General features: G+C 39.9%; 1 protein-coding gene across 10 annotated transcripts in view; it reads right to left on the bottom strand.

The window, feature by feature from the left end:
• The window catches only part of LOC138940713 (uncharacterized), a 171,235-nt gene that overhangs the window by 89,440 nt on the left and 54,160 nt on the right, over positions 1 to 27,635 (bottom strand). Inside the window, exons 1-2 of one of the 10 annotated variants that reach the window (XR_011448040.1) lie at positions 2,841 to 4,266; positions 2,291 to 2,688 (exon numbers count right to left, since the gene is read on the bottom strand). The exons of 7 other annotated variants lie outside the window; for them this stretch is intronic. The gene's annotated coding sequence lies outside the window, so the exon portion shown is untranslated. 2 more of the 10 variants (XR_011448039.1, XR_011448041.1) reach the window with 2 other exon arrangements.

Genomic DNA, 27,635 nt, shown 5'->3' with positions numbered 1-27,635 from the left:
AAATAAATGTGTACATTTTTAAATTTCTTTCTTCTATCGCAATCATTGCACATTTTCCACGCCGTTCGTAACGAAAACTTAATTTGCCGAAAAACGCTACCCCCGGAGACGTCCGTGCGCGAGTAATAATTTGGAATCAGAGGCAGTTCCGGGGCTGCCAGAGTCCCTCGTAAAACGGCGGCGCGTTTATAAAGAGGCGAGAAAAAGGGCTGCGGGAAAATGCGGGGGGGTTAAAAAGTTGTTTCGCGGCTATGTAGGCACCGTTGTGCGTCGTCATAACGCTATTACGGCGTTATACAGCGACGTTAATATAAAGACAGATGAAGCGACGCGGTGCACGCTGTGCCTTCTGCCCTACTCGGCTATGTGTCTTTATATAGACAGTATCCCGTGTGCCATCGTGAGAAACGCATCCGCCGGGAATCTTCTGTCGCGCAAAAGAGCGACAAGCGAGGGCGACGCGGGAGACAAAAGTTCGCAAGCGTCGAATTTTATTAGCCGCACCACGGGTTATTTATCTCGAAACGGCGACAGATTATACGGCAATATTAGCAGCGTAAAAGAAAAGGGAGCGTTATTATTATGTCGGAATAAGAAAGGCGCGCGCTATCTTCTTGCAAATAATTTCCAATTGCTTCGAGATAACGTAGTCCTGTTAACATTTTTATTATAGGTACTTTTTCCCGGAATTTAATTTTCCAATCTCTCTAATTTTCTTTTATTAACACGCAACAATAAGCCTTTTAATATCCCATTAGATCACATATATTTCTTTTATCATTTGATTTATTCATAAATGGCGCTGAAAGCTTTATCGTAAACATTAATTTAATGAGAGAAATTATTCCTTATATATTTAAATCATTTATTTCTGATCTATTTAAAAGTAAAAATTTAACTCTCAATGAATATCGCGGTCTATATAATTCCAACGTTATAATATCGCGCGTAACACATCCTGGATCTTTCACTTCCGTCTCGCATTGTCATTCTATCTTGCAAGCATGATAATAGACCGGTCTCACAGTGACGAATGCTATTTCTCGAGTTACAGGCAAAGGAGGTGTGTCGTTGGTTCGTTTCAGCTCTTTCTTTCATGATATTCCAAGTCGATTTCTTTTACACAAGTCCGAGTCATAGTCGAACTTATTTACCGCCAAGTCTGATATTAACGCGTTGCATCGTATGCATTATATTTATACCGGAATTGGGAGAATGCAATGAAAAGATAGGTGATTCCTAGTCGGAAAATAAGTTTATTTACATACATATGTGCAAGTTTTCTATTTTCTAATTATTTAGAATATAACGTTGTTGCGTGTGTGCACATATAAATAAAAGTCTCAAATGTTGCTTTTTCAGCATACATATTTTCATTGAGATAAAATCGAACAAATAAAAGATACATATTCAAAAATAACTACGATAGATTACGCCACTCATCTTTCATCGTAAATAATTTATAAATAAGATCAGTTAAGAGAAAATTATTTAATGTCAGTGAAAAGAGCAGGGAATTTTTTTAGATTTTACATATTAAAATAACTATGTATAATTGGCGTATAAAAAATTGTTTCCATTCTCGCTTACGATTTGTTACATTATCATTTCATGGCTTGTATACAAGAATCTGTCAATACTTGGCTGTACACGGTGAATTGGGTGTCCAGGCTCTCGAGTGTCTCTATCACCTCAACGTCCCCCTTTACTTTCGCGCATCGTCTTCTGGTATCGCGCCGCACAGAAGGCAATAACATTTTTACGAGCTACGAAACATTTATTGCCTGCCACAGGGTTTTATCATCTCGCTTCTTCCTTAATACTCGCTGCTTAAGGATGCACGAGCGTCCCGCGCTCGTATGTACATACACATATTTCTTCGCGGTTGTACGTTTCCCGATTAGGGCGATAACGGCTTTGGCAACGTCTTTTTAAAGGCGCCTTCCATTTCTCGACGTGATTAATACTCCGGAAGCGAATCTCTCCAACAACGAGACTTTGTCTCGTCGTTATATAGTCTTTGTTGTTACAATTTTTATCGGGGCGCTTCTCTGAAGCTATGGATAATATGCTGCTTCGTCGAAGCTCTTAATATTTTAACATTCTTCTCGATCAAATTTAAAATTATTTGCATATATATATAATATAAACATATAAATATAGTTATATAATTATATAAATAGAAGAAATCGTAATATTATATTAATTTAAAAACCATAAAATATGAAAAATATAAAGCGAGAAATATTATTACTATAATAATTCTCACATAAAATTCCTCGTAAATTACTTTTTCTTTCCTAAAAATGTTGGATATATTGACGTCCAATGGATATCCAAGAATTGTGTAGACCTGTATATGCGCTCTCGAGAGATCCGTGTTATACAACACTCGCACGTGGAAAGTTGCATTACGCGCGTTCGTATCGCGCAAAAAGCGATTACGCGCGCGCGCGCGCGCACCTTACTAAGGCGTAATTAACGGGGCGCAAGGTGCGCGATATTCAGGATGCGTGCTGCGACTTTCGGATGCGTTGCGCTTTCCATTGTATCACGGCGTCTAAAAAGTCTCGCGGCGCGCGTGCCGAAATTAGCGTTCGCGGCAGCTGGCTTTTTTTGTCGGGCGAGGAGAGGGAGGAAAAGAGAGAGCGCCCGCAGCCGCTGTACCCGTTTGCCTCTGAAAAATGCCTACGAAACAATCGATCGATCTGTCGTACAGATCGTGATCGCACCCCCGCGGCCAAATTTCCATTCGGTCAAGATTTTCAAAATGCCGATATTTCACGAAAAGATTTTATCGATGGCGCGCGTAAACGTGAATATTTTAATCGTAGATTTACCAGTCAATTATCTAGAGATGGTTGACAATGTGTCTGACACATCTGATGTGCTGTAATTAAATTTATTCGTCTAGTTTATTATTATTACTATTATTATTTTTTTTTTTGACCTTTTTTATTACGGCGATGCTCGCGCACACATAATTTAAAAAAAAAAAAAAAATTCTTTTAAATACAATAATTTCAGAAAGTGGTATAACGAGGGATTCTCGTTATGTCATTATCTTGTCATAGAGTGTCATTATGATGATAAAATCATACGGGACGTGCATTAAACGATTGAGGAAATACGCTGAAATCAGCTGGAAAGTGTGCGTACGCAACGCGATGATGCGTGTATAATATATGACATGACGTTAGCGCACACACGCAATCAGCCCAACCGCGCGTATATGCTCAAGGGACGGACGGAATAATATCGCGACTTATCGCGGTACGATAATTAATTGCGCGCGGATACGGATTACACGAGTTACGCAAAATTTCCATTCAATAACGCCCGCTATCGTGCTAATAATTATTATCAACGTCGAGAGCATAGTTATTAACAGTTTCACAGTAAGCCATTGTATTCGCGCGCGTCTCCTCTGACAAACCAATATCGTCTAACAACAAATCAGATCTCTTGACATTACGCTAATTATCATTACTTGGAAACACTGTACAGACGTTCGTTTTGCGTCACTTGTGAGCGATAATGATTATTATTCGAAATAGTTTTGCAAGCGAGACAGAAAATGATGAACGAGACTAGAGGGGACTAGATATTGACGTTATCGAGCATCTTTTCATTTGATTGCCCGGCAGAGCTTCTTTATTGTTTTTATATTAAATGAGCGTGCGTAAATTCAATTTTCTCTCTTTTCTCCATTATAATTTTATTTGTAAATATAATTACATAAAGAAAAATCAAGTTCAAAAAAAGCATTCGAGTAATAGCTTTTTTTTTTACTACTAGAAAGATATTTCTCGCAGTAAGATAATGCATTTTTGTAACTGTGAAATAAATTGAGAATTCGTTATGAGATTAGTTAACGTTCCCGTGTGCTACTCTCCTGTGATTAACACGAGTAGCATTCTGAGATTAACGTGCATAACATTGTTCGAAATCGACCGCAAATTTTGATCGATACAGCACAGCTCGATTACGGGAAACGCAAGCGTAACGCAAAAGTGCCGAAAACTCGACGACTCTCGGCGACGATGATGTCGATGATGCTGATCTGATGCAACAACGGCCGTTGCGCTGTGCAAATCCGACGGTCCGATCGTCGAATTCGCGCACGCCCGTGTTTAATGAACAGAGCTAATCTGGACCGATTCGAAACGCAGCGCTAACAGCATACGCACACACCGACTCGTTTATCGTTGCAAATTAATTTGGCCGGCGCGAATTAAACCTCAAGTATAAAGCTTGGCGTATACACGCGCGCGTCGCCCGTACACTGTGCGAGCTCATTAATGAGTTCGAGGATTTAGGCTCTCTCCTGCGCGTTGCGCTGATCGGATCCCCCACCCTTTCGCGAGTAATGAATGCGTGGAGGGGCATTATCCTACGGGGAAACTCTTCGTACGATCTTCGTGCATGCCGCATTAACGAAAAACCGGGAAATGCTCCGCTACATAGAATCTCTCGTAATAAGAGAGGCTACAGAAATTGAAATGGAATATCACAATCCACACAAAAAAGCAGAATTTTAATATATTCTTTTATCGATACACTTTTACTTATAAAGATTGAAAAATTAAAATATAAAATAATAAATTGGCTATCGTGTCGCACAAAATAGCTTCTGATTTTGAAAGGAGAATTTAAATGGGAACAGTTGCAAAATAATTAGAGTAATTCAATTTAGTCATCTCTGACGCAAACAGGAATAGGCATTAGAAAGTTCGCACAATATAAAAAGAAATTGCCGCAGCCAGGCGATTTTTTTGTCTGCCTATGAACGCGCATATCCCTCATTCTAAATAGCGTATATATATATATATATATATATGCGCCGGCGAAATAACGAAATGCTAACAGCCATCCGTAACGTGCCGCGTGTTTAGCATATTGTCGCGACCACAATGGCAATTTGTATGATATATCTGCCCATTTCGCCAAGACGCGTTTAAATGTAGCGGAATTAACTGGTTGGATATTCGGGCGCCAACAAAAGCGAACGGCAAAAAGAGATGCGCGTGTCATCGCCTTTAAGCAAATACGAAATTTGGTATACACACACACACACACACACACACACACACTGTCCTTTTATTGGACAAAATTTACGAGAAAAAATATCGTGCGTTTCTCGTATTATATAATATTTATATAACATATATGTAATATTTTTTAAATTATTAAGATGTGATATGTATATAATTATTTAAAAATATTTCAAAAATATGTTTACAATTATATTTGCGCTACAAGCTTCTTTTAAATTATAAATAATATATTTAGACAATATCTTTAATATTGAAGCTTGCGACGCCACTGGTCAGTCCTGCGCGGACGATAAATATCGCGCCGGCGACAAAATATCGCGAAATAAGAAAGGTCCTTTACGAGGGTTGACGGACGGCACCCCTAGGACCACTAAGTCACGAGCTATGCTAACTTTGGTCCCGACCGCCTCCTCGGAAGATCGCCCTCCGCTATTTCCGACCGATGAAATAATACCACCCCGATTGCCGGTCCTGATACATGTAGCGTGAAAAAACGCGACTACGATACATGGAATATATAGTAATACGCAGAAGATTTATTCTCTTCCTCTTTCCCTCAATATATGTATAATATTACATATCAGACAATTCTCCGTTTTCAAATTTATACAAAGAAATCGAATATTATTGGACGCGTTAATTCATTGGCGTTGTAATCATTAATATTTAATGAGCACATCTCATTCTTATAAAATAATTAAATGACAGAAATGTGTATACGACTGTGTAATGTGAATTAAATTACTGATCATTTTAATGACAATCGTATAAATTAATTATAATCACATTAATTATAAATTCACAGCCAAAAAAGATTATCGAGTTGTGCCCCGCGATTTAAAATGTCAGTAGAATTATAGTACGCCTAATTTATCTATTTAAACTAACGAGTATCCTTAAGCCCAAATTGATTTGACACAAATAATTATATATAAAGGAACGTCTCAATTCACATGACAGGTAAGGAAACTTCATTTAAAGAATAAATCTCAATTATTAGAGAAATTAATGTGGAAAAAAACCACAAAGCCGGGCTCTTCCGCATCTGCGGGAAATGACCCGAGTCCTTTCCACTACTGAATAGAAAATTGCTTGTCTCCTTTTTTCGTTGCGTTCGCCGTCCACGTGGACAGGTAGGCGAATATTGGGCGGCCAAGTATATGCGTGTGTTTTCTAAATCTCGTTATTACAGCTCGCGGGCAAATGTGACAAATAATCGAGGGCTTATACATTGTACACCGAGTCACGTAGTTATCGCGACGAAAAGGGTAGGAGAACGTAATCCGTCGATTTAATCGTAAAAACCGATGATCGCTGTGCGGATATATACGCGCGCGCGCACACACCTATATGCGTATGTGCGTATTTCGAGAGATTTGTTGCGAATAAATGTTGAGAGAAACTTTTCATACGACCCTCCTAGAGAGAGAATCGAGTCTGTCTATTAATTTCTTGATGCTCTACGATTTTCGAGAAAAATTCTCCATTAGCACCAGTAGCGATTCGATCAAGAGAATCACAAATCGCTCCTAAAAAATGACTAAACATTTTAATAGAGCGGCTTTTATTGTATATCGTCTCGATCTATAGGCAATTTCCGATTGACTCGCAGTTTCGTTGAAAAGGGAGGAGGAGGGTGTATCATCGGTCACCATTGTCTAGCAGCCATGTCTCGCTGCACCTTGACTTTTCATCGTGACGACCACACCTTTCGCCGTCGTACGATCGTTAAGCGAAAATAAATCGTAATGGTGTGTAATAGATGGTGGCAGAGTGCTGTATCGCATTGCAGTTTCATCGACGATCGAAAAGCAACGCGGTTTCTAAGCGATAAGATATCGGGAGACGAACTCTGTCTGATCGTGAAGAGATTCGCTCGTGCAAATTGACAAAAAAAAATAAAAAATAAAAAAAAAGAGGAGAGAAAGAGAGAGAGAGAGAGAGAGAGAGAGAGAGAGAGAGAGAAGAGAAAAAAAAACAGCAACTGTACACGATTTGTTGCAGTAAGGCAGTTTTGCACGCGCAGCAGCTATCTTCTCTACAATCCTACTGACGTAATTTACAAATGATACAAATGATAATGTCAATTTTACGGAGATTCTCTCACTCTCCTCGCTACACGAATAAATTTATAACCGTGCAATGAACTTTAGATAATATTTTTCGACATTCCTTATTTGTGTAGGAAAAAGCTACAACAAAATCAAATGATATATCGATGATAATATAAGTCGATATGATATAATTAATACTACATAATAATATATTTTATATATAACATCGTTATATATTTAAATATTCCGTTAAATATTTTAATATCACGGGGAATGATAAGACTGTTATCTTCTATAGACGTGAGCGTCGTTTAAAATGTCTTGAAACGTACGTTTAGTATCGTCTTTGCTCATCCCTCTATATCGCGGTCCCTTCCAAGACATTAAAATAGCATGTTGGGCCATCATTACAGAAATGACGTGCGTCAATAACGCTTAAACTTGGATAGCAAGGGGTGTATGTACGAGCGATCCAGACACGTAATCGCGTAATGGCCGCTCGTGGACCGGGAGGGGCACCCTATTGTCTCACCGCGTTGGTTGACTACTCGTAACGACCTGAAAGTTTCGATGCCGTGACACTCCGCGGCCACACTTCTGCAAATGAAATGACACACGCGATTTCGACGGGGCTCACGTACACGGAGACCGGCGATTTACATTTCGTCGACGGGCGTCGAGGTTTGGCTAGCCGGCCGGTTGGCTGGCGGGCTGGCTGGTTGATGGCCCTCTGGCACGGGATTCTGTTTCCAGGCAAACGTCTGTTTCGCGAGAATGCGTCGTATGCTTAAACGTAATATTCTTACACACAGAATAGAAATCGCGAGATTTTGGATATCATTCAGACACGCGTAACTACGTTACAATACGTTATAAGCACGAATTAAGTATTTTATTAAGATCAAAAAAATCAAGAAAATATATTGAAAGATGCTTAAAAAGATAAAACAAAATTTTCTTCGATATCTCGTATATATGTAGTATGTGTATATGGCATATGATCGCATATGAATCGCGAATTTCTCTTATTTTTATACCAAATCAATTTGCAATATCATCATACTTTGATGTCTAACATCAGATATATTAATATCTAATATTATCAAGTCCGTAAGAAATTCGCTCTGATAAAAATAAAATTGCGCTATGTTTTAACACATGTCTCCAACAATTTCATACATTTTCATATTGTTCTGTATCCTGCGAAATTCTCGCAGATGGAACTCGAATGAAACGAAAGGTCGACCACGGCGACTCGATATATTATGTACAGTGATGGCCATTTCTCGTGCCTTAAGGTCATGAGCTGAAGAAGGCGTGTTTCGAGAGGAAGAACGAGGTGTGCAGTTCGCAGGAAATCGATAATCGGACCGTTTGACCGGCAACATCGTTCCCAAAGATGATATTAAGCAATCCCATCACGCACATCGCGCGCCATTATTCCACGAGATGAATGATTACAGTCTAGTCGGCCGTTCTTCCCGGAATATGACAAACTCATAGGCATGCTAACGAACTCTTCCAAAACGGGATCGTGTAGCAATACGCCGAGGCATTTCTCTCCGGATTCATACATTTACTCAAAGTTTGATTCTTGACATATAACAAATCACTATCTCGTATATAGTAGCGGGATTATACATAAAATCTTAAGAAGTAGATCCTTCAGATGATTCAATCTTTCCCTAAGCAATCATTTTTTCTCTATACTCTAAAATGATGGGCCTTCAATTTCTTTCCTTCTTTTGATCTCTTTAAGCGTGCAATAAGTATTCTATCAATATATTGTATTACCGGTTTGATCTCTTCCAAACAACGATAGTCCTCACCTTTGTAAAAAATAATATATATAAAATCACATTAATTATTTCTTTATTTCATTAAAAGCAGTCGTGATCAAATTTGATAAAATTATATAAAAACAAATTTTTTTTTTTTATCGAACAAGCATAGAAAATTATTCCCAGTGAAATATACACATATATTTGCAACGAAATTAAATTTCGTGTTCTTAAAAATGCGAGTTCAACATGCATGTGCGCTGAGAGCGGTAACTTGCACGACGTGCATGTCTGCGATGGAAGAGACGGCCCGACCCTTTTCGGTCCGGGCCCCGAACATAACGCCAATCCCGCCGGGGCCCAGTCGATGTGTGATATATCGGCTCGTAAAAATCCGCAGGAATAAAATATCTCCGGAGGATCTCAAGGGCCGAAGGTCGTCGTCGCCGAAAGGGGGCCCCTCGCCGGGGTACAACGCGTTTATGGGTGACCAGATACACGTACGCGATGGGCCAGCGCGTACGCGTATGTAGGTGCGAACATTGTTAACAAGTCTCGTATTTTATACACTCCTTCGGAAACAACGAGGCGGAGATAGCGAGAAGGGGACAGAGAGGCTTCAGAATAGCCTCCTTCAGGAAGGGGGGAGGGAAGAAAGGGGTCGGAGGCCAGAGGTGCTCCGCTTTGGTATTTGGCCATCTTCCGGCTGGAAGACACACGATGAGAGGAGACGTGCAATTAAGTTATCGTAAAAAGCGTATAATCGAGGCGCATTTGATGCCGCGGGTCTGCGCTGCATGTTCGCGAAAAAATATAAAGACGTTAAGAGCGCAACGTGTAATTAAAGCAGTTCGGCGACCTCCCCGATCTGGGCGTTGCTCGACATTTTAAAAAGTTGTTCGCGCAACAACGTGGAAATAAGAATTTGAAGGGTCGTAAGTGCCGTGCTGTCGAGTCGTTTGATCGAATCGAGCGAACTTGCGCGGAGATTTGGATGATTACGGCGTGAAGTGTAAAATGAATTGTTACGAGATGTTGTACAAAATGTTATATTCAATACGAATATAGGCGTATACGCTCTTAAATATAATATTTTAAGGACAGCAGCTATTACTATGATAAAAATGATTGCCTTTGGAGATTATTATAAATTGATTTGGATTTTAAAATCATATTTCTCATACGATATTTTGTCGTGATTGTGATGTATGCGATCGCAATATTGGAAATCGACATCGTACCGATCGACGATCTCTTCCGCTGCTTTGTGTGTATCAAGACATTGTATAGCTTACGTAATTCTTGATCGATTGGATATCAATTCGAGCTATTAGAGGACGATACAAACATTTGCATATAGATAGACCTGTCAATATAAATAATTGCGGCAATAACGCTCGTGCCCGCGCGTATCAATCCAACACTACTGCTGATCCTTTAAGAGCGCCGATCGTAAATGACTGGTCGATCGTGTGCATTCGCGATGGGAATTGAGAACCCTCTTCGACGGCGATATTTTCAAAGGCTGTTATCCAAGTGGCCATAATTTTAAGCATAAACACTGATTTGGCACGAGCACCGTGTCCGATGCGCCGCGGCTCTCCTGCTCTTTTTTAACTGCCACGTTATGGAACAATGAAGTCTGTTTACCTTGATTAACTCTTGCGCGAACGAGAGCGAAAAGGGAAGACGAGAGAATCGATTTGCACTTGGATCGCTAGCGAGAGTTACAAGATTAAAAAAGAAGCTGTGACGGAATGAATCGAACAAATGAAGCACCGCACGAAAGCAGCCGACGTGTATCAAAAAGTCGTGACTGCCAAAAAAGTCAAAAGTACTTCGTAAGATATATGTGTGTGTGTGTAATATTTCAGAGGAACGTGATTGTTGAAGAAATTAAAAATGGTCTTAAAAAAATCGCTTGTAATTAAACTCTCAGTTATGATATAATTACATAATTATTTATAACATTGAAAATTAAAGCTCATTAAATTAAAATTCAATTTTGGAAAATATATTTAACATTAAAAGATTAAGCAAGGAAAACACATGAAACGTTTATATTCACCGACTTGTATCATTATTTCATATTATAGCTGGCATTTTGAAAGTATTGTACATGCTGTATTTCGTACTCGCCTTTTCCTGATAATTCATCGGAAACTCGCAAGGTCTCAAATGACCATTATATCGAACAAGCGTATAATTGCGTATCGGGCGTCACTCCGAAATATCGACCGAGTACGGAACACCTTTACTCTCGCCTCTTTCCTGGAAAACGGATCCGAGAAGAGAGAAAGAGAGAGAGAAGAGAGGACGAGACAACCGCCGATCTTTCCCGATTCGCCAAACTTCCGACCGCGAAGGAAAGGATCCACGGCACTTATCCGGTCGGTTCTCTTTATTTTGCCCAAGTGCTTCCGGATATTCCCCGCACGTGGGGAGCTCGGTCAGGAGGTTAGATTAAGGAGCGGCAGAAATCTCTCTCGCTCGCGCAACCCTCTCCCTGTCTCCTTTCCTACCCTTCCTCGTCATCCGCTTCTATTTCGTTCCACCCTTCGATGGTGGGTGGAGAGCAAAAGGGTTTCGCCCGGCAGACGAAGCAAACGAGTTCGGTTCTGCCCGGTGTACTCTGGTTCGGAGCAAAGGGATCGGTAGGTGGAAAATAGGAGGAGGAGGAGGTGGAGGAAGAGACGCGGAGGGAAAGGGGGGGGGAGAAGGGGGTCGAAAGGGGATCGCTGCCTCCTGCACACTGCCCCCGGGGGCGGCGTATTGATCCGGAGGCGGCGGCGGTCATCCGGCCGCTAATTAAATGCCAATCGCCAACCCATCCCCTTACCCGACCGGTCCCCGCTCGCCGCCACCCTTCGTGCTCACGTTTCACTGCCCTCCCTCCCCTTTCCACCCCGTCCACCGTCTCTCGTCCTCCAACCGCCTCCTACCGCCGCCGACGTCCCTTCTACACTCAATTCGCCCTCTACTTGCTGCGCGCAATCCGGGTCTCCGGCGAACCGCCCCCTTTGAATCACCACGCTCGCGACCGCCATACACACCGTGATATCGTCATATCCTGTGTGAACTACCGCTCTCCCCCCCTTCTCCCGCTTCCGTCTCCCCGTCTCCTCTTCTCGCTGATCCCCGCGGCCACCACGCGCGCGTTGTTTCATCGCTGGTGATCGTGGTATGCGACGCGGGTAACCTTTATTATGCCGCATCGCTTTACACGCGCGAGCCGATTCCATGCGATTACACGCGGAGGAAAATATACGAGAGAGAGAGAGAGAGAGAGAGAGAGAGAACGGTCTTTCCTGTTTACTGAATGTTTCAAGAGATTCGCATCAAAATTCTTCAAGTCTATCATACGATTATCAACGATCTTCCAATTTTCGTTGCAACAGATTTTTCACCCTATTTTTATTCGGGAAAATCTTATATATATTCTACTTTATATGGAATAAAATATTAAATTATGGCTGAGCTTCTTTAAAAGATACGCTGTTAAAAATTTCTACGATATATATTCGATATATGAGTTTATCTAACGATACAAGACATACATGATTATAAGAAAATTTTTTTATAATTAATCTATAATCTCATCGTTATAATTTCTGGAATTACTTTCTAAATGACAGTTTAAGAACTGGCATTTATAAATGACATCTTTTGTGTAAGATCTTAGATTCGATACATCTCTCGAATAACAGAATATCGATTGTGTCTGTAAAGTGTGTTTCAGCATCGAGTCAAGAAATCACCCCCTTCACGACAGGCGGAGAAAGGTCGGTTGATTGACTTCCCACGAGACTCCACTTTCTGAAGACTACAGCTGATCCCTCTCGGTTATCTCGAGTTGCTCACTCATCTGCCGCTTCTTTCTTTCTTTCTTTCTTTCTGTCTCGAGCTTTCCCTTATCTTATGGAATTCACTGAACTATCCCCGCACGTGACCAGCTTACTTTGTTACCAACTTTGCGAAGTGTTCGGCTAACAATAAGCACAAGCGGAATCTTGACTCAAGTATGCCTGCCTGATCTCGCGATTACGCCGTCTTGGCGTATATATACACGGGATTTCCAGTGTATGTATGTGTGTGTGTGTGTGTGTGTGTGTGTGTGTTTCAATTATCACAGATCCTGAAGGTTATACATATATATTGTATGCGTATGTATTTATGTGTATAAATTTACACGATTATTTTGTGCATTTTATTCTATTATTTTCTACTAAAAGTTATACACGTACATAGGTACATATACATATACGTATTCTGTATATACATAATAATATAAATAAACGATATAAATCACGAATAAAGATCATAACGTTACTCATTGAATATGCATTATTTATGCGAAATTAAATTCCAAATTATATCTAACTAATATTTTTTCAATTAATATTTGATTCAAGAATAAAAATGATTACAGCGAATAAAATAACGAAATACATACGACCAACACGAACGAACGAACGAACGAACGAACGAACGGTTGAAACTTCGGGAATGTATGTCGAATTCGCAAAAAATAGATATTCGTGCGCTTAACATTAAATCGTCAGCAAATGACTTTTTCAGAACCACGCTCCTATTGGTGATGGAGTAGCCGTTCTTTATTCGAAGCGGTGTTAATTGGCGCGGAAGTAATTAAGAGATGGCCACCCTTCTCCCCTCCCCCTCCCCTTCTCTCGTTCTGTCCTGCTTCTTTTCCTTCTTCTCCTTTTCCTCGCCCCTCATCGCGAACCACGCCGTTCCACCACCGTTCTGGCTAACGAGCGAACGTTGCTCTGGGAGATGGCAGCGTCGTGATTAATAACAAGGTCCTCTCCAAACCTTGGCGTGCAGCCTCGACGTCGAAAGGTTGTAGGTGAAATTCCTGTCGGCGCAAGCGAGCGAGAAAGCGACCGATGGCGCGGCGGAGGCAGAGCGCGTATGTTCGGCGAGTACGAGAAAGGCCGCGATTTTTTTCTTTCTTTCTCTCTCTCTCTCTCTATCTCACATTCTCTCCCTTTCTCACTCGTTCTTACTGGCGCGCGAAATGCGCTTGTTCCCAACATCCGTTGCCGTATGGACCGCCAAGTAATCTGCTCATCGATCACCCTCCAGTTAACGTGTCCGCACATAACCCCGGGACGCGCGCGTTGTTCATGCGAGACCAAACGATCGCGCCGCTTTGTTTCTACCGTCCTCATTGCGATTTTAACTGTCGCGTGTAAAAAAAAAAAAAAAAAAAAAAAAGCAGCCGCGAAGATTCGTGTATAAGGCTATGATAGAGGCGACTCTCTCATATTATAAAACTTGCGCTAATGTTGTAAAATAATTCGAGAATACGTTGGTGAGAAAATAAATTTCTATTTTATATACATATATAATATTTTTAGATTTATTTAATTTACATCTCTTGATATAAGCGAATTTCTTTTTTAATTCCTAATTCCTTTTAATAAATTAAATAAATCTAAAAATATTATATATGTATATAAAATAGAAATTTATTTTCTCACCAACGTATTCTCGAATTATTTTACAACATTAGCGCAAGTTTTATAATATGATATATATATACACATTCATACCTCATCGATCATTTTCAAATTAGCATAGCTAAGCGAGTCACGATGAAAAAAACAAAAATGCCGATGTGTATCGCGCTTACAAGTACCATTTCTGCAATGGTAAACTTGCTAGTAATCCCTGGCGAGTGATGACTTATCAGCGCAAAACATATTCCTTGTATGCGAGAACAACTGGAAAACGACTACCGTAAGAATATGTGAACACAATTAACGTGACACATAAATAGGAAATATTAAAAGCCGAATAAAAATATATAAATTCTATATACACCGTAGTTATTTTCTAAAGGTTTGCTAAAATATTAATTTCTCCGAAATATGTAGATAATAAATTAATAAAAAAATTATTCAATTATGAATTCAAATAACGTAAAAAAAATATAATAAAAAAAAATAAATAAATAAAAGCATATTTAATGTTAGAAAAAATCGAACATAAATTAATTCGAAAAAGATTCACTGGCGCGTATTAATGAAAATTTCATTTTATACTAATTGTAAGAGGAACTTTTTTTCGCAAGATGTCTCGGCATATCATCCGTCACGGTTTCGAGATCTCGAGAAAAATCGGCGGGTTCGCGCGAAAGAGATGAAGAGAGGTGAAGAGGAGGGAAAGAACGATAGCTTTCCGGACTATCGGTCTGTTCTTCAACGAGGCATATCAATCTCCGCGTCTATATATCCGAGTCGGCCATCGTCCGTAAGGATTATCGTGGCTCGTCATTAGAGATCCGTGTAGGTCACACCTGGCGCCCCTAGCTACGACCCTGACGTGGATAAGGTAAGAGGTAAGGCTAATGGCCCAGCAGATGCGAATCATCGTCCATTCTTCCCGAATCTTCATAAATATCCGATCGATATGCGATGTGCCTATCCGTGTGCGTACGTATGCACGAACGTACAGGAATTTGTATATATGTGTGTCCACGCCCTAAACGTTCGCGATCCAGACCTATCCAGACCTGTCCAGACAAAGTTAAACCGTCCCGAGATCTTATTCACGAGATGTTGGTACTCAAACTGGCCCGCAGGAATACCCCGTTTACATCGGACAAATAGAACAGACCTGCTTTTCGGAGATACCATAAAACCGTATAAATCAGCTTACGTAGATCTTTATGTAGCGAAGCCGTTTTTGTCGGTATTCAGAGAGAACAAACATTGAATTAATGCTAATTTTTTAAATTATCAATAAATGTCATCGATGAAAAAATTCGAGAGAAAATAAAGCATGAATAAATTTATGTTATGTTATCATTGACATTATCATGCTGTGTAAACTTGAAAGATCTTTATTGATTTTTAGATAGATTTATTATTTAAAAAGATTTCTAGCTATAGAACAACTTCTATATATATATAAAAAAATAAAAATTAAAAAAAAAATATATATATGTATATTGATAAAAAGAGAAAAATTTCACGCTTGTTTCTGCGTCTTATAAAAGAACTATATGATTACGTTGGTAATCAACGAGCAGCAATATTAAAATCGTGGCCACATGCTTTTTCGCGAATCTCGTGCTTTTTTCAATTTCGAGCATTGTTCGATTAACCAGGTCAGGTGGCAACGTATTACGGCGAAGATATGGCGGAACTTAGAAAACGAGCCGGTTAGTCTCGGCGCAGTAAAAAGACTTGTTGAGGTAAGAGCGTAATTCGGTGCGGCTTATCGATGCGGGATTTACAAAATAGCTCTGTGTTGTGTTGTAGAGGCAAGCAGGTAGGTAGGTAGGCAGGTAGATGGATAGACGTAAGACGTTTCTCCTTGAGGCGATTCTCTCCGATCGAAGTCACTTGCACGCAACAGGCGAGAAAGGAAGCGGCCAGTCGAAGAGGAAGTAGCTTGCTTGGCTCGCTGGCGTGGCGAGGCCGAGTGAAAACAAGAAGCGGAGAGAAAAGTTTGGGTCCGGATAGAATATGCCATTACAAGCCGTTGCTGATCGTGCATTATCATCGGTTAACTGTAATTGATCATTTAGCTGTCGGCTTAATTGACGCCGCTATATATATATATATATATATATAGAGAGAGAGAGAGAGAGATTCTAAAGAGCCCGTGATGACGCGCGCTCGTGTTCCTCTTCTTTCGAGCCGACTCTTCCTGATTAATAAAGTGACGTCGAATACGCAAATCGATTTATGAATGCGGCAAAACAAAACGAACCCGATAAACGCATCTGTCGATTATCGCGAGTCTCTTTTGAGGGCGAGAGAGCGATGTGTACATTACGAATAATTATCGCGTTAAATGCCGCATTAAAGCCCGCATACGAGCGTCCCACGAGAACTATAAAGCGCTACACGAGGTCTATTAAAGCGAGATATTACTGCGATGATTTAAGTTCGCGACGGTGATAATCAAGATTCTTTAGCAAGTCGCGTATTGAGTATGATTTCTCGCGTGTGTTTTATTTCCGATCATCTTCATCCACAAGGAAGAATTAATAATTCTCTACAAAGCATATATTAAAGAAAAGTAAAAATGTTTTTTAATACTTGCAACATAAAAGCATTCCCAGGCTAGTTGTACAAGCGTACAAAGCATTCCGCTATTAATAATACAAGCATCTCGATACGCAAACGGCCATCTATGCTGTTCTAACCGTTGTTCGCAGAAACATCGCCGATCGATCGAAAAGCTCTCTTTCGCGCAATTACCCGTCTCTTCGTCTTCAATGGCTCGTCATTGAATATGTATATCGGGAAGTGCATTGGCCTTGGAGCGCCGCCAATAGATTAATAGCCGCGGAATGATGCTCGAGATTTCGCCGGTATATATCGCATTACGGGAAATGACACGACGAAAATCGTCGAATGACTTCGCGAACGGTAGAACGCTTTCGAAGGGACGAACGAACCGGCAAGGAAGGGTCGAGGAGGAAGGCGGGCACGAAGGGGACTACGAGGAGAATCCGAACGATATCGTATAATCACCCTTGCATTCTTTCTTTTTCGTCTCTCGATCCTTCTCTCTTTCTCCTATCTCCCCGGACCTCACGTGTTTCTTTATCTAACGATTGTGGAACAACAATCAACATCTTCGTGCCGGGAATGGATTTCTAACAAATCCGTAACGCTTTCTGGATAAGTGTATGTATGTGAACGACGGACGATCAACGGAATTACGATTGAATATAAGATGATTCGTGTATGTATACATTGCTTCCAATTTCTTCAATTATTTTATTTATTTGAATTTTGTATTGTTTTCGTATCGTCTGTATTCAACTCAGATTTCAACTTTAATGTAAATTATTACCATATTTCGTAACTTTTTATAAATTTGTAGTATAAAATTTTTCGCATTATTTATATGTCAGAGCAATGAATCTTAGAGCCAATTTACGAAATTGGTTGACATTGATCTCTATTTTCGTCTCTATTTTCTTCTCTCCATTCCTTTCTTTTATCTTGCGTGTTCGCTTCTCCTCACATACTATGCTTTTTCATGGCAATGACGAAGAAAACGGTTCCTTATTGAACATATTGTATTTCACACAAACGAAATAACTACATTCCTATTTTTTCCACCGAATAGTCATAACAAATCTCATAATCTCGCCGCTTCGCGGTGACATCATCGCTAGTACAAGCATACTAAAAATGTGTACAGCACCGACTTTCGTTAATGATGATCTTGTCCGTGATGACTAATCATTATTCGTGTACGTCAAAAACCTGTCACACAATCGTCTACTAGATCCGAACGTTATACCTGCGATATAAAGGCTATATTATGGATGATATCAGCGAATGGACAAAGCCGAAGATCGACTCGTACCGTACGAGGGAGGGAGAGTACAGAAGGAAGAGAGGAGACAGGACAAGCAAATCCTCTTCTTCCTTCCTTTCTTCCTTCCGCTCTTGATCGTCGCCGATTCACCCTTACGACGGATGCTTACGAAGCAGACGTCAAAACATTCGTGAAATATGAGGGTACAGCACGCGGAAGATCGATTCGTCGGCACCCTCGTGGATGAAGAGACGAGCGCTCGCCGCGCCGCGGTGAGAGAGGCGAGGCTCGCATTGTTAAAAGCCCGTAATAGATTATGCATTAAACGCGGCGCAGAATAGGAGAGATAGCGTAACAATGGATCAGCCACTTCTCGTTCCCTCGGGGACGCCGCCACCGCCGCCGCACGTCATCCTTCGATCCCGTGAAATCATTATTATCCGGGGAGAACGCGACGCGCAACCTCGCGATCCGAGGACGAGCGTCACGCTCGACGTCTAAAGCTTAGTACATACCCCCACGTACAATGTCCAAAGACAATAAAGGAGCAGATCTTGCGCGGATAATGTTGTTCGTTCACATTTATACCCGTCGCGTATATTCGGATAAAATTGAAGATCGTTCGATTCGAGAACAACATTCTTCATACCGTTGGTCTTTCACAAAGGAAATAAACAGTTTGAAAAAAAAGTTTTGCACGAGATTTATTATATTTTGACTTTTATAAAATATGTTTTGGTCTATAGATTTTTTTTGCCTCATGTTTTTCATTTCGAGCAAGAGAGAATAGACACTGTCCGCGTACAGAATTTTATTCGCTAAAGTACACGATTCGAATATATCGGCCGCGTATTATCCGTTGACGTATATGTCTATAAGAAATATACATGTGTACTAAGCTTAAAAGGGTCGATTATAATACCAAAAGCCGGCATCTTTAGTTGATTTTCGACGCGCCCTTGTAATTTCGGCGCGTTATATTTTGACGTTTAACATATTCATTCATGTAAATTCAATTTCGCAAGGTAAATTGTGTCGTTTGGAAAGGTACACCATGCATTACATTCGATACGATGACTACATATAACATATTACGTATGTTATATACATACTATACTACGTATATAAAAACATTATATAATGCCACAAAAAAGATTATTATTTTATAATTCGATAAAATGACATGAGGCTGAAATGCAAGTATATTATATCAAAGTTGACGAAAACATCCAAGAATAATTGGCCATAAAATAATAAGATTAAAAAATTTCGCTTATAAATATCTAATTTTTAAACCTTTATAATATGTTGCAAAAATTTAAAAAAGAGGCTTGCTAGAGGATCGATATATATTTATATATATATATATATATATATATATAAAAATAGAATTTTATATCAAAACGTACACACACTTCATTCCACTTTTTTACGATTCTTTCGTTCAATATTTTCAAATTATCGCTTCGGTCTTCTATAAAGCCTACATCGTTATACTGTTTCTTTCCGAGCAACGATTAAGACATTTCTGCATGCAAATATTTCGCGAGGTTACGCTTTCAGAGTCTCCCTCCCGCGAGCGATCATCCCGCTAGCAAGTGCGATGCAAAAACTTTATTGCCGCGAAACAAGAAAAGTCACGGCGGTCAATGACCGATCTCGTAACGGCGGTCGACGCGTCCATCGTCCAGGCATTTACGGAAACGATGTGTGTACTGAAGTTAATCTTCTCGATTTGGCTTTACAATCTTGTGAAATCCAAAATAAAGAACTAAAATTTATATATGTATATATATATTTTATGGCAAAAGATAGAAGAGTTAATAAAGAAATCAAATTAAACAAAAGCTATAAAATTTCGAATAATTAAAAATTTTTCTGAAATTCCTTTTTCTTTAAAAAGCAACAATAATCAAAAACAGTGATTCTTTTCAAAGACACAATATTATATTAGAGAGACTAGTGGCTGGAGAGAGCGTTGAAATTCCACGAATTTCTTCTACCAAACCTCGGTGCGAGAAATCTCATTTCACCGGTCCAGACACGGCCAGAGTCAAATGTCGGATGAATTACCGGCCATTTCGTCGTCGAGCGGATGAGCGCAAAAATAATGCATGTAATCTGCTCCATAAACCCGTTTGACCTCTCGTCCCCGGGTATAATGTCTAACCCTAGCATTACCAAAATCTTCTCGGCGGAACCGTAGGCAGACGCGGAGGATAGGGGATGAGATGCGGTGATACGCAGAGGAAGAAAACAAGTAGCGAGAGAGAGAGTAAGCTAAAGCAAGACGAGAAGAATAAAGATAGATAGAAGGGTAGGAAGGAGGGGAAGAGGAGAAAAGAGGAAGGTCGGAGACGAACTGCCGCGCGATTACGAGGATTACGGCAAGCCGACGTGACTCCATATGTGAGACATTACGCGAACGTGTAATTTCACTATTACGGCTAATCTGTTGACATTAGAGAACAGTCCGCCAAATTGTTGGGTCCCCGAATCGGAGCGCTCGCGCGCGTAGATTCGCCGCTCGTCTCTCGCCAGGCATTTTATTATGTTAAACAGTTTGAACTATTCTAAACGTAGTTGAGAAACAAACGACCACCAGCGCTAGTCGCGACGACCATTATTCTAATCGTGTCTCTCTCGCAAACCGCTTCTAGTAATCTGGTGTCTTTAAGGGGCGGCGATTCATCGCAATCCTAATCGCTTCAGGCGTTTTTCGGCGCGACGATCATTCGACGCAAAATTCCTCGAATAACGGTACTAATATTGCTAACGTAAAAAAATTGATGTATGAAAAAATTTTAAGAAATATATGACACTTATATCTGAATTTCTCGTTTTTTAATTAAGAAATATTTTCCTCTCAATCTTGATTAATTAGTTTAAATTACGTACCTAGTGACTGCTTTTCTATGAAGCGTATTTGCATGTCATTGAGAAACATTTGATTAATCGCCGTTATTGTTGCAACTACAAAAGGCAATTAATCGATTTCTTTCCGTAAAATATATGTCCGATTCGCGATCGATAACAGAGTCCCGATGCGGTCGCGATAAGCGTTTCTCTTAAGCGGAGAAAGTAACTTTCCCCAGGCGAGAAAAACATCTATTCCTTAGAATTTTCGCGGGCTTGTGCGATCGATCATCAATCAACGACGAGTCGACGCGATTTTTGACAATCTCCGGCGCGTCAACGGCTCCGTTTCGTTCCCCCGCTTCCACGTACATAATCGCATGTATACACGCACGATGGATTAACTCAGGTGCGGCTCTCGTCTACGGGGAAGCCAGTTACATTAAGAGCGTATTCATCGCAGATCCGGGAATATATAGGGTGTCTCTGATTAATCAAACCTCTCAATGTCAGTTGGTCGAACAAATAGAGATAATTTTCAGTTATTTATTCTAGCTCTGTAGAAATTACAGGTAAGAATTATTCAAAATATTAATCTCTTTTTTACATAGCGATCAATAATTATTAAAACAAAACGTGTTTCATATACTGCGAATGTTTTAATATTTTTTTACGAGTTCACATATTTTATTCATACACTATATTAATTGTAAAAAGTTTATCTTCTTAATTCCTAATATATTATATAAAATCTAAGGAAATTGCACTCCGAGCTGTAGTACACTTGCCATTTATGCATTATCTCGCATGTAAAGAAAACATGATTTAACGTTCAAGATCCAGAGTTAAATATGAAAATTTATCGATCTCGCTGAAGTATTGAATGTCGAAAATTGAAAACTGATGGCTTTGTGTCAGATCTTCGACAAGGAATAATCGACGTCGAGCACGTTCAAGGATCTATGCGCCTCGAGAGAAACGCGATTGGTCAGGGACACCCTGTATTGTCAACCGGGCGACCGTTTTCATCCGGCCCCGTTGAAACTTTTCAAGGGGTTTTAATTGCGCGAAGGTCGCGCTTCTTCAATCGTATCCGATGACTGTCGACAATCGGCGCGACAGCTCGAGCGTCGATCGCGATGGCGGAACGACAAGAATGACGTAATGAGTCGACAACGAGTCGATCCACGAGGACGTGATCGTCAGCTTGAATATTGTCCGATTCGCCGATGATCCACAACATGATCGTTTCGAAATGTCAATCCATTGACGGCTCTTTGCCTTAAAGTCTGTTTATACGACACGATTTTTAGATATTCTATTATATAAGGCCGTATCGAAACCCACGTATGGACAATACTATTGATTCAAGAGAGAGTGTAGTTGTGAACGTAGATATAGACAAATACCAAAAAAAAAAAGATTGCCTTCGAGAAACAACCTTTCATCGCTTTTTAAACTAGCGTGCTATATTCCTATAAATAGAAATAAATATATTATTAATATAGGAGTAATTTATGCTCCTTACAATTAGTCGTTTATATAGTATAATTATGTCGTTTATATAGTATAATAACGTAAAAGATAATTTTGTTAAATAAATAAAGTATAGTAATAATTACTTTTTTAAATTATTCCTGTCTCTATAATGGCTTGCGCCTTCAATATCAACCATTTCTTTCTCGCTCGATATGCTCGTTTTTACATTACATTCGCTTATCGCGTTTGCTTCACCTTGTTTCAAGCAACCTTATTCGATTCTGTTAACTTTCAATTTGCAACCGATGATTAAAAATGAGTAACGGCTGAATTGGGCGCTACAATTTTTACGCACCTTCCATGAGCGCAGACCATAATTTCTCGCGATTAGACGCGCATTCGGAAACACGATTGGCGGTAAAACGCGCCACGATCAGCCCATCGTCGATTAGTAAATGCGCGCGACAAACGTGATATTTTTTCGCATAATGAAGCATGGTTGCATCTCTCTCCCTTTCCTTCTCCCTCTCTCTCTCTCTTTCAAAGTCAAAATTACCAGGTATTAGCCGCTTGACACCAGCACCTCGTAAATTATACTCGATTATACGCGAGCGACGATGATTATCGATGCGTCGGAACTTGTGCCTTCTCTTAACATTATACGACGACGTTTTCCATCCTCGCACGTATACGCAATACGATCGTTTCGTCTCACCGCGCCGGTAAGCGAGACGTGTCATTAGCAGCGAGCTGCATCGTGCAACTTGCGCGACCGCGGCAACTGCTATGATCGATGATCGCGCGGATAAAGGAAACCGGCGACACCGACGGGGAGTACCCGCCGATTTTCCGCGGCGGAAGCTCGCGGCGGAAAGCAACTTGGTAAGTCGTTACGCCGCCAGCGGCAATCGTTCGGGTTATCGGTTATCAATTATCCGATCGTTAAGCTAAGTGCTCGCCGTTACCGGCAACACAGTGTGTCCTCGATGATTCTGTCGTTAAGTCGAGTGACTCGGGCGAGTCACTATAACGGTGATATCTCGGCATCTTGGCGCGCGTAACCATCGGTCTCGCGAAGGGGAACAGGTTTGCGCGTCATTAATCCGACGATCGATGAGACGTATCTTTTGCAAATGTGCCTCGCGAGTCGAGTGCCTCGGAGAAGAGGTGCCGCGCGCGTCTCTTTCTCGCGAGAGGCCTCGTCCCTCTCGAGAGACGGTTACGCGCACTCGGCGTTACGATTGATTGCTATCGCGATTGAGAATCCTTCGGCTAAGTGGACGCGACGGCTACTTCTCGATCTCACACGCGTTTAATCAGTCGTCGATGACGAGTTGTATCACGCGACTGTTTGCCCACGGTGTTGCGTTTGGCGAGACGTCCAAAACAGAGAGAAGAGAGAGAAAGAGAGAGAGAGTAACTTTCTTGATTAATTAATTTTAAATCTATTTTGAAACGCGATCCATATATACGCGTATAAGATAACGCGTACGCGTACACGCGCATGCGATCGAGGAGAACGAGATGAAGTAACAATGCCGTCAACGTCGGCGGATGTAACAAGTTACAGGCGATTCCTGCTATGCCATCTCACAAAATCGCCGTCCTCGAAGGTGACAAGCTGCCTCGATTGTTTCTTCCCTTTTTTTTTCCCCCTCGAGCCACCATACGACCACCAATGGCGTCCGTTGGCATATACTTGGCTGATCCATTCAAAATATTTTAAATTTTCGTTATTACTCACATGTACATTAGCTGGAAAAATACATATCCAGCAATTTCAATTTAATCGCTCAATTCCTCCACAGCGAGATTATTTAACTAAATTTTATATTTTATACATTTTTTTTTTGCACATGAGCAATTTTTGAAATTTTATTTTCCGCGATAACACAATCGACGAATCGGATCGCTTCTATCTCGTTCAGATTCCACGCCGCAATGTTAATTGCGCCCGTCGCCTCTGTGCAGTTAACGTTTTACATTGGCGATGGAATGGCAGCTTTTTTCGGTTAGTTTTGCGACGATTACGAAAGAGGTTCTCATCGGTCAAAAATAATCCCCCCATGTTCTACGCCGTTGCGAGCAAGGTGAGGCGAATAGACAGTGCGAGGAGAGTGTGAAGTGTGAAGACGGTTAGGGACTCGTTAGCTCGAATGATAAGTCGGAGCAATTTCACAGCTTGAAGCGCCGACAAAGCGAGGACGAACAGATGCCACAGGAGAACTCTAAAGAGAGAAAGGGAGAGAGAGAGAGAGAGAGAGAGGTTTCTCTCTGGAATCTTATTCTGCGTCATCGTTCGAATGAAAACACTACCAAACCACGATTATGTGCGAGAAGATTATCGCTAACTCGTAATCGTAATTTCTTATTAGCTTTCAAAGTCTAATTGCATCACCCTTGTGTCGCTTAATATTATAACTTCCGTTAGTGATATATATTTCCTTTCTAAATCTAAGATAGAAGACGATGGAAGACGTATGGAAGATGAGTGCAATGATACATACATGATAATGAATAATCACTTCGCCAAATTTCAGTCACAAAGTTAACGATGCGAATACTAAATAAAATAAAAATCAAGCTTCTCAGCTAAAATCAGATGCATTTTCGTACAACTATTGTATAATCAGATGACACATGCAATTAAACTACATATATAGATTTATTTAATCCAAGCAGACAACTCAATTCACAATTCAACGCACGCATTCATATACGCTTGTGATAAGAAAGATGAACATAAACTTTGCGATTATTGCATTAAAAATATTATAATTTTTGTTAAGCTACAAAAAAGTGTTACAACTAAAAGTTCTCATAGATTAAATGAGGAATTACAATGTTTCTCTTGCGCTTCTTATAATAATAATAATAATAATAATAATATTAAAAAAAAAAAAAACAGGAAATGGATATTTGTGCAACTATTTCCATCGCGAAGCTCGTTGATGTGGACTCGATTAAAATTAGTCGAAAAAATACGTATTTAATATCCGTATAATTTAAATATTGGATATCTCGTGCACGATTCATATTTCATGCGGAAACATTGGGGCATAAATTTTATATTTTGCCGTGTACATAGGAAATATTTTTGCGATTATCGGACGCAAGAAAAATGAAGTATGTAACTCGTCCGGGAAAACTCACAATTTTTAATTATAAGGTAAAAAAAAAAAAAAAAAAAATATAGTTACTCGAAAAAAATTATTAATTATAAATAAATATTAGTGAAACAATGTATATAATCCTTATAATAGTATACTGAATCGTAGAATAATTATTGGAATTATTGATTTAAATTTCCAAATAACTTGCAGTGCAAACTGCGGAATACAAATGTTGACACATCTCTTGATTGACCAAAGTTAACTTAATTTTCATCGTTAAAATTATATTATTATAATTCTGTGAAGCGGAAATATGGCATACAAATGACTCACCATCGTGCAAAACGGTTTAAAAATCATAAAACAAGCGTGGCATCGCGAATGAGAGATGGCCGATTAAATTTCGATCTAGCAGGGGATTTAATCTCATACGTGGGAATACATGAGAACGCCTTCTAACGTCCCGAGGCATGAAGACCCGTTAAAATGATCCTAGAAAAACTGGAAGTGACTCCGAGACCTCCTCGTAATTTCAATGGACGCGTCTTCCGGGAGTTGAAGAGAGATAGAGTTGGCGTGAGAGATGGAGAAAGCTATATGATACGACGCGACGATGCGACGAAAAGAGAAAGAGAAAATCAGGGAGAGAGAGAGAGAGAGAGAGAGAGAGGGATGGAGGGACCGAGAAAGAGATTGAGAGAGAACGGAGTAAAGTGCAGATCGTACTCAGCCTCCGGTTGCCAAGCAACGCGCTAATTAGCCCACCCAGCTCTTTGGAGTGGATACTCGACAGTACTCGGTAACCTCTCTCTCTCTCTCTCTCTCTCCCTCTCATTCTCCGGCTGTCCCTGTTCCTGCAACCGTGTCTCGTCTCGGTCTTTGTCACTCCCCTCTCTCAACAATAGCGACACCGTATCGATACGATCATTAATAACGCGATAGTCAAGAGTATGTCCTGCAATCGATATCGGAAATAGATTTAATTTAATTTATTAGCCTTCAGATGAAAATTTCTGTTTCTTCTCACTTTTTCTCAATACATTCTTAAAAAGCTAATCAAATTTGGACTATCGAAATTATTTACTTCGTAGAAATGTGAGATTTCGAATATTCGAAATCGTCGAGTAAAATCGTTGAGTAATAATTTTTTCAATGATAAAGGATAAACAATTTTGATCATCATTAAAATAATGAGAGATTGTGATATTATAATATTCTTGATTAATAATGATATTTCGCAGATATCACGAGATAAAAAAATAGAAATTTATGAATAAATATTTTAAACCGAGCGGTTTTCCGTTAAATTAAACTATCTTTGAAAAGAGATCTGTAAGATATAATAGGTATATCGAGGTAAATTATCTACATAATTATTCTTTTCACAGTCAAACTTTCTCGATGATATCCGCATAAAAGCCTTGACAAGCTCATTGCATAATATACGTCCGTGAGTGCATGCATATCACGGTTCTTTCCGTAATTTCACACGTCACATTTCATCACGTATCACGATTGACAGGATGAGTATAACGTAAGCGTATTTTCACAAGGCAATTATGCCACCAAATGGAGACAACTATGCCTTATGGCGAAAAGAAGATTGCGCAAGGAAAACTGCAGAGCATTTTTTATAATAAATTTTTTTCGCAAATTGCACAAGCCTTCTTCATATCTCCATTGAATCAAACTTGAAGTTTCTCCGAACAAAGATAGAATTAAGCATTGTGCCCTAATGCAAAAGATTTTGCAAAAAATTATCCAATGAAAAAGCTCTCTCTAAATGCATTTTTGACAAATAAAATTATCTCTACGTAATGTATGTTGATATGTTTCTTTACAAATATTTTATAGTGATTAATTGAAAAATTAACTGTAATTTATTGTAAAAATTATATATATGCACGTTTTATCCTGCCGTTGCAATTATACATATTACATGATATCGTGTAAATGTTATTTGTAATGTTATTTAACATTAAA

This window comes from Polyergus mexicanus, unplaced genomic scaffold (assembly GCF_030449975.1).
Source record: "Polyergus mexicanus isolate NDT 795.1 unplaced genomic scaffold, iyPolMexi1.0 SCAF_2, whole genome shotgun sequence".
Taxonomy (NCBI): Eukaryota; Metazoa; Arthropoda; class Insecta; order Hymenoptera; family Formicidae; genus Polyergus; species Polyergus mexicanus.
Note: the sequence above shows the minus strand (reverse complement) of the source record. Positions and strands in the feature narration are given on the sequence as shown.